Source organism: Asparagus officinalis, chromosome 4 (genome assembly GCF_001876935.1).
Source record: "Asparagus officinalis chromosome 4, Aspof.V1, whole genome shotgun sequence".
In the NCBI taxonomy this organism is placed as follows: Eukaryota; Viridiplantae; Streptophyta; class Magnoliopsida; order Asparagales; family Asparagaceae; genus Asparagus; species Asparagus officinalis.
The window spans coordinates 5,439,952-5,449,560 of NC_033797.1; positions in this window are offsets into that span (position 1 = coordinate 5,439,952).

Sequence of the window (9,609 nt, forward strand, 5' to 3'; positions counted from 1 at the left end):
CGGTAATATATAGCAATAACAATAGATTAAAATATCCAGTCAAGGAATACAAATTTAAAAATATATGATAGATTAAAAATTAACGTTGTTGTATAAATTAAAATAACTACATGTAATTTTATTAATAAGTTGGAGCAGTAAAAATATATAAGTACCATTAATTGATAGAAAACTAAATTATATAAAACTAATAAAAGACTGTAATATAATGGCTTAGCATTAATTGATTATAATTTACAAATATTGATCTCTGATGTTAACAATATTTATAGGGTAATAAGCAGTTATGTATGGAGAAACTATTAGAAAGTTCAAAGATATTCTTCAAAGAAATCAAGCTATTTTTATTTCAAATGGAAAAGTGAATGAAATAAACCTAAAATTCAAAAACGTTAACGAATCACTTGAATTGGCATTAGCATAAGTCACATCTATCAAAGAAGCACCAACAGAGTTCCCCTTTAAGGATATGTTGAAGAAATATTCTCCATGGATGATACAATAAAAATTAGTTTATATTTATAAATTTTTATACATTATTCTTCAAATCCTAAACGAATTATAGACTTATTTTAAAAGTACATACAAATAATATTGCAATTGAAACTAAAGTGATGACATTAACAATCTTAATGTTTCAAAACTTAAAGAAATACCCTCAAAAGTTTAAATTATAAAAAAAATCTCTAAAACTATGAAATTTTAAAACTTGCAAATAGCATTGATGAATTTAAAGGAATACCATCAAGCACTTGAAAATTTAAAATTGGTAAAAATAACCTCAAAGTTACATAAATTATAAAAAACTCCCTCAAAAGTTTAACAATTGAAAAAAAATCCTAAAATTTTAAAACTTATTACCAATACACATCAAATCTGAAAATTATTAACAGATCGCTAAAATTTTAAATTTTGTAAAAAACAACCCAAATTTTCAATAATTTAAAAAAACACCGTCAAAATTTCAGAGTTATAAGAAATATATTGATATTCAAAAACTCACCACCAACATATAAAAAATAAAAATTACAAGAACTCAACTTAAAACTTAAAATATTTAAAAAGCGCTCCCCAAGTTTTAAAAACTGCAAAACACACCCTGAAAAGTTAAAAATCACGAAAAAGCTAAATTTTCAAAACTTAAAAAGTAATTATTTAATATTCTTTCATTAAGATATATAAATTTAACTTCTATTTTAAGGTCTATTATCCCTTTTCAGCATCTAAAAGTAGTCAACTAGCAATAACAATTTATTAAAAATATCCACTTAAGGAATTAAAATTTAAAAAATATATGATAGACTAAAAAATAATGTCATTGTATAAATTACAGTAACTATATATAGTTTTAATAATAACTTAGAGCAACAAAAATACATAAATACGTTAATCGTCTGAAGACTAAATCACATAAAACTGATAAAAGACTATAATATAATAGTTTAGCATTAATTTATTATAATTTATAAATATCAATCTCTGATGGTAATTATAAGGTTAAAAAATATAAAGATTCATGTATGAAGAACTATAAAAAAAATTTAAAGATATTCATCAAAAGAATCAAGCAGTTTTCATTTCCGATGGAAAAGTGAAGGAAATAAATTTAAAATTGGGAAGCAATAATGAATCACTTTAATTGACATTAACATAAGTCACATCTATTAAAGAAGCACCGACTAAATTCTCTTTGAAGAATATATTGAATAACTTTGTCTCAATCAAAGAAACATTCTTCATCAAAGATATAAAAAAAATTAGTATGTCATGACTTTGCGTAAGCAAAAATTATAAAATTACCCTTTTTCTTTTTTCTATACAGTGTCATGACCATGCGTGTGACTTTATTTAGGGATATGATTGCTAATAAAGGGTCAATTCTTGAAGACACAATCAAAGATAATGATGTAATGACACTATTATATTTTAAGATCTCTAAATGTGAAAGTAGCATTATTTATTACTAAAATTCTTATTAAAGGTCACTAAATATAAAATTCACTATATATCTGTCTCAAAATTATAGAGGAGATATGTATGTCATCGTAAATTGTGTCAATAATATATATCAACCCAAAGATTTAACTTACTGAAGAAACAAGAGAATAGTAAGTAAACCAAACAAACATCCATATAACACAATAAAAAAATATTATATTTTAAAGCTAATATACAGGGCTCTTTCAGAGCAAATTGCCAAGACAAATGCCAAGACAAAAGCATCCTCATCAAGGCTCTTTATAAATACAAAAGAAATTTAAATTACTGATATATACAACTATCACAACATTTAAAAGGGGTATGATCTTAAAAAACCTACTCTAAAATTCATTCAATTAAACCTAACATTAATTTACCAATATACAGACATGCCATTATGCATTTAAGGTAAAGATAACTCTAATTTATAACAGAGCTAAGTTGTGGTTCTACATTTGCAAAGGCTACAACAAGAAGGTGGATAGATATGTTAATAATGGGTGTCCAAATGATAAATGTTGTAAAATCTCTAATAATGTAGTACCAATCAATGTTAAGTAATATCCCTTCTTCATACAATGAATATATCAAATTTAAATATTAATATTATAATCTAAAGCAAATTGGTAATGAAAAATACAGGTATTTAGTTCAGATCCTTGTGGAAAATGTCAATGATATAACAAAAGTAACATTACTAACATAACAGAAACTCTTATTGGATGGACAACAGAAGAATTTATTACAGAGAAAAAAGAGGTAACTCCTGACCTTATTTAAGTAATAAACTAGAATCACAAAAAATTTCATATATATGAAATTAACATTTGTCATTGAAACAGGAAAAAAATCAAAGTTCATATTTTCATAAGTGTGTGTTGAACATCAGAAATATATTCAACTTCTTTGTGAAGTTAGACGAGAAGACAAAAGATTAATGAGCCCAGAGAAAGATAACAGCATAGGAAATTCAGCTCTATCGTTATATCACAATTGATGTAGACGATGAAGATAGTACTATAGAATTGCCCAGAAAAAAGATAAATATAAAGAATGATTGATCTCGGCTCAATAAAAAAAATAAAATAGAATGAATAAAAGACAATGTTAATTTTCTGAATTACTATAGAATAGTTTAATTTTTTTAAGTAAAATTAAGAGTCTTCAGAAGGGGTTTTCATAAACTCTGTTTAGTGCTTTTATATGCTTATGTGGATGCTGTTATCATATAAAAAGAGTTAGCATTAATCTTTAGTTTATGATTTTTCATAAACTCTTTTCTATCATTTTAGCCCATTTCAAATCAATTATCTTGGCTTATTGGCTTTATTATTCATCTTATAATGTTAATTTTTTAAGTGTTTTCGCTTTTGTAGCGCTATACTTTCTCAGGTCAAGCTTGATTTCATGTTGGTCCAAGTGACATAAAATTCAAATTGGCTTCATACTATATTTATTTCCTGGCAATTCAATCATCAACATGAAAATTTAAATTGGGTGTAGCCTGTTCTAACAAACATCAAAGAAATAAATAATTACAGTGTTAAAGTTCATAAGTGAGCAAAAACTATCAAGGTATAACCGGGAAACAAATTTTAGTAAGAAAATAAATAAAAAATATTTAATCATGGTATTTAACCACATGCATTACACGTGCATAAAATCTAATATTGAAAATAAGCGATTGTTGATTTCTTCACACCATCAGGGAGTTCCATTGAAGTTTTGATTGTTTAAGAAGGCTTTGTGAGGCACTCCAAAGTCAGAGGCCGGGCTTGGTGAGAAAAGGGAAAAATTTTCGCGATATTTTGTAGGAAACCGCCAAAGTTTAGGGGAGTTTTGTGAAATTTACCCATAAAAAATCATGTCATTTTCGAAAAGAATAGAATTCCACATTGGAATCAGCTTTGAAGGTGGCCGCCGTGATGTCATGGTGATGCGAACGAGGGCGCAACGTCACTTACTGTCTACAGCAAAAATAGTATATGCCCCTTAGAGATAAAATAATAATAATAATAAAATTAAAATAAGTGACCCTCTATGTTTTGTTGTTAGCTAGTCAAAAGAGAATCTATCATCCAAATCCTTCACAATCTCTGCGTCGTAATCCGCAACCCGAGTGAAGTAATCAAAGATCCTTCTTAATCCAAATCCAAACATCCGACCCAAGACTGAACTGGACCACAAGTGCATCATTAGTCGAACTAACCGCGACACCTGTAACAACATTAACATCCTAATTAAGCTCGTAATTAATTAAGGAGGGCAACAGCTGCGCTGGCCTCATGTAAACAACGCATCTCGATCAAAAGTTTAATTAAAACTTTCGATATTAATTGAAGGCTAATGACGCAGAGATTATGGATTGATTCCTTGAAACATGAGGATTAGAGAGGATCTTTGTTTTGCTCGCGCTTCCTTGTTCTAGAAGAGAGAAGCAAATTGAGATGCAAGCACAACTTTACACCTATCCTCCTAAATTAATTGCTTGATTTTAAAAAAGGATTGGTTCCTCTAAAAAGCTCCTTTCCTCTTTGGGATCTTTTTATATGTAGCGTATCCAACTAGAACTATGATTACCATGGTACTTGTTATCTTATTAAAATAACCCACTATTGTTTTAGCAAGATCAGTGCTATGAGTTGGATGTATTTAGTAAAATAAAATTATTACATCTCTTTGTAAAGGCCCCTAGGTCATCTTTGCACATGGCCCTATAATCACATCCCTCAAATTAGATTCCCAGCACTAACTTGTGCTTAAAAAATAAAAGTTGAATAAAAGGTAATTTTGCAATTTTTTTTAAAGAAAGTAGTAGTGCTAACTACAGTACGAATCAGCATTTTTGAATGTATTAACTAGAGTATGAATCAAAACTATTTTTACTATTAAGAAGAAAAAATGTGAGGTCTTTCATCTGGAATTGCTAAAAAAAATTTATGGGTTATTAACTGCATATTGTTTCTTGTAACACACAAGTAGTATAATATTGGACAAATTTTTAAAACCAACCTGTTTAGAAATTTAATTGAAAAAATCGGCATATTTCCAAATTAATTACCAAATTCGACTAAGTTTTAACCAACTGGCTGAAACTGTGTCGAATTTGGTAAAAAAATTACAAAACTTCACGGGACTTCAAGTCCCGTGAAGTTTAAGCCCCGGTTAATCAAGTTGATTAGGGGGTCCAAAACTTCACGGGACTTAAAGTCCCATGAAATTTTGTATTTCGCCAACTTCACGGGACTTGAAGTCTCGTGAAGTTGCATGTTTTAAAAAACATGCACATGTTCTGTGCATGTTTTTGATATACATGAAAACAATTTCGTAAAATACACACAAAATTCCAACAATATACACACATATTTCCCAACAATATACATGAAAATAATTTCACAACAATATACATGAAATTTCCGCCTCATTCACAACAATATACATGAATCAAACAATACACACGAAAATCACATATATAGTGAATTACAACAATATTCATAAAATTCAGCCATGAATCAAACAATACTCACGAAAATCACATATATAAACAATAATCGATCCACAAAAGTAACAAATTTGAACAATCTAACCATATCGTTCTTGAAATTCACAAAAGTAACAAAATTGAACAAAAAAAATTCACATACATCCCAAAGTCCTCCTCTCCTTCCTCTCCCTCTCTTATCCCTTCCCCTCACTCCCCCCCACCGGTTCCCGCCCCCTCTGTCCATGCTGATGAGGCTCGATGATCTGAGTATCTAGTTTTGTATGAGGCTGAGAAGTGTCGGCTCCATCAGCATGCATCGTGACATGAGAAGTGTCGGCTCTATTGTCACGCGCCACCCTTTGACCTGTCCTACGTCGTCGCGTGTACAATTGACCAAATTAGAGTGACCTGTCCTCACGGCCTGCAAACTCGTCGACATGATTTTTATGAAACACGCTTGCTATTCTCTGTCTGATCCTATTAAATATCCCTAACACCGTCGGATCCTGAATGTCATTGATATGCTCATTCATATCAGCCTCAATCGCATCAAAAGCATTGATCTGCAAATTAATGAATATATACACAACTTAGCAAATAATATCTTAATAAAAAAATTATCATTTTAATTTAGTTTAAAAACTTACATAATCTCTCTCGATCATGGCACTAGGGATGTAACTATCTATCGATGAGCGTGGCACGTATCCAACTGCTGGCTATGGCTCGCATCCTATCCATCTGCGTATGATATTCCAATATCAACGCATATACCGGTAATAATCATCAGCTGGAATTCTCTCATCCTGTATGAAATTCCATATATTATTCCACCTGTCTATGTAGGCCACACGGAATACGGCCCAGTTCGTACGATGTGATGTCATCCGTCACCTACGATTGCTTTGCTTAATAGGATCTGACACATGCTGAGAGAAGAAATTTTCATAACGCATGATATGAGACATGCATCTCTATAATCTCCCAACATATTGACGGGACTCTGACTCTCCACAAAGCAGTGTTATCTCGACAGATAGGTGCAAGAGTATGCATATCGAGATCTGGCGGATAATAGGGCGTCCACTTGAACTGAAATTTTAAAAAACTTTTATCAGTATCTACAACAAAATTGAAATGTCATAATGAATTAAGTTTTATATTTACCTGTTGGTGTTGGAGGTCATCAAGCTTATTTTGGTAAAACTCTATATGTCTAATCGCTATTTTGTACTTAGAGTACCTTACGTTATACCTATTAGGCATAAAGAATATATGAGAACAAATTCGATATGAATAAAATTTATGTATAATTATACCTGCATCCTAAAGAAAATTGGCCCTGTAGATCGCGGTGCACAAGCAAAGTAGGTCGTCCAATATGGATGCGTTCTCATGACCAAACATGTATTAATGTCATGCATCTATTGAATTCTTTATTTTGCATCAAGGAGACCCTACCTAGTTCTCTATAAAGGTATGCTAGGACTGCACTACCCCATGATAGAGTGTCATATGTAAGATCTGATCTAATCACACTAAAAACACTAGAGGGGGGTGAATAGTATTTTATACAAATTTATGCAAAATAGATAATAAATTGCAAAGAAGAAATGACAAACACGGAAAATCAACAATACAAACACAATGATTTATACTGGTTCCACGTTCCAGGTGTACATCCAGTCCCCAGGCAAATCCCGCTTGAGAGTTTCTACTATGATTTTGAATAAACTTACAAAATTAAAACTCAAACCTGACCAATTTGCAACACCATGCAAATTGTAACCAATCTCTTCACCAAGAGATTACACCTCTCACACTTGAGAGAATCCTTTCCTTGAATCAATGTACAAATCTCCTATAAGCCTTGATAAGTTTGTGATGTGCAACAGTGGCTTATAGAATCTTTTGTTCTCTGAATTCTTTTCAAAATCTTGTAAAATGAAGATGAACAATAGTTGTTGCAGAATTTTGTTTTTCTCAATACTCAAGTAAAAATTAGATTTTCTATCACTTGAGTTTCATACAAATTCAATCTTATATGTATATTTTCGTGATACAAAATTCTGAACTTCTAACATATTTATATCCCTTAAAAAGACACATTTTAAACTCATTAAACGGATATAAATGGCTAAAAACTGTTCCAAATTCAAACTTAAAATGTTCAGAAAAAACTATCTTAGTAGTCGACTATAATGTTTGATAGTCGACTACTCTGTAAAACAAAAAGTCTGTAAATCAAAAATTAAAGCTGAGTAGTCAACTATAATCCTGAGTAGTCGACTACTCTGTAAAACAGATGTTCTGTAAAGTAAATTTCAAAGCTCAGAAGTCGACTATAGTTAGTTGTAGTCGACTACTCTGTAAAACTTAAGTTCTGTAAATCAAAATTCAAAGCTGAGTAGTCGACTATAATCCTGAGTAGTCGACTACTCTGTAATTTTACATGTAAATCAAAATTCAAAGCTGAGTAGTCGACTATAATCCTGAGTAGTCGACTACTCTGTAATTTTACAAAAACTTATGTTTTGATCTTAGACTTCAGTAGTAGACTACAAAACTAATTAGTCGACTACTAAGGGATGAAAAAATTATGTATGAAATATATTTTGACTCAATGATTAACTAAAAACTCTAATGGTTAACATAGGGGATTTCTATTGTTAACCAACACATTAAGCATGTATTAATGTGTTCTAATCTCTATGTATGTGTATGTGAGTGATCAAGGCTTGTACAATATTTCTAAGTAAAGAAAATATAAAAATTACATTGATACATAAGCTCTTCATCTTCTTTACTTCATTATGCTTTGAACTCATCTTGCACTTGTTCAAATTGAAATATGTACTGAAATGTTAGTGCACAATAATACACATAGTGATTCATGTTATGAATAAATTGTTATCATCAAAATTATATCATGGGAACATGATATCCAACATTCTCCCCTTTTTTTATGATGACAAACAATTTATGCATATGTAAGTATATTTTTAAAAAATAGACATTAATAAACAAATATACTTACTCCCCCTGCATAAAAGCATATTAGAGTCTACAATTCATATTTTTGAGTTTATATAACATAATAACATAATCATTCTCCCTCTTTGTCATTAACAAAAAGAAAAATACATCTATCCTAAACATGTCATAATTTCCTCTTCATGAGCTAATACTTCAAAAAGATCTTCCAAATTGTGAACATAGTCCATCACTTCACCCATCCATATGGGTAGGAAAAGACTTCCCATAAATATCAATATTTCGACAATTTTCATCTTCACAATCTGTTTGTAATAAAAGTATCTCATGAACAGAAAATATAAACTAACACATAAATTCATACATAGTCATAAGCCACATAAACATAATATCAACAACAACATATTACATAAGTCTTAAAGCAAATAACTAACTCATAGTTTTTCTCACATAAACTTAAAACAAACCAAGTTAACACATTGTTTTTAACATAAACATGAAACTAAAACCAAACACTAAAACCAAACACTACATGATGCATGTTTTTCTAATATGAAGGTCCTGGAGGAGGTTGATTTCCTTGGAAGTAGGCACTGAGCTTCATGTCCAAGGTATCAATCTTCATATTCATTGTGTCAAACTTCATTTCCAGAATATCAAATTTGTTGGTTAAAGCTTCTTGACTTTTCAGCATAAGCACATTTTGATTATACAAGGCTTTTTGACCCGCTTCCAAATTAAGTATTCTAGCGGACACTGTATTGTATTGTGCATCAGAGAAACAAGAAGATTCATGCATTGGTGATATTGGTGGTGGAATATGAGAAGAGGAGGGTCCAGCTGTTGGAAGTTTTGTTCATGAAAAGGCAATTTTGCCTTTGTGAATAGTCTCACATCGGAAAATGAGATGAATAGTAAAGAGTATATAATGGTTCTCTCCTTATTGGGCTTTGAATAGTGTTTTGGGTTTTGTGGGCTTTGCGGTTCTACCACACACGCGCGCGCGCGCGCACGCACGCCGTGCCTCGCCCGCACGCCACGCCGCAGCAGCTCTGTGTCTCACGCCCGAGTGCAGAGGCCGGCCGATTCTGGGGGTTTTTACCGCTAGGGGAGAGAGGAAAAACTGCGCTAGGGCGATAGGCGGGTCCTTA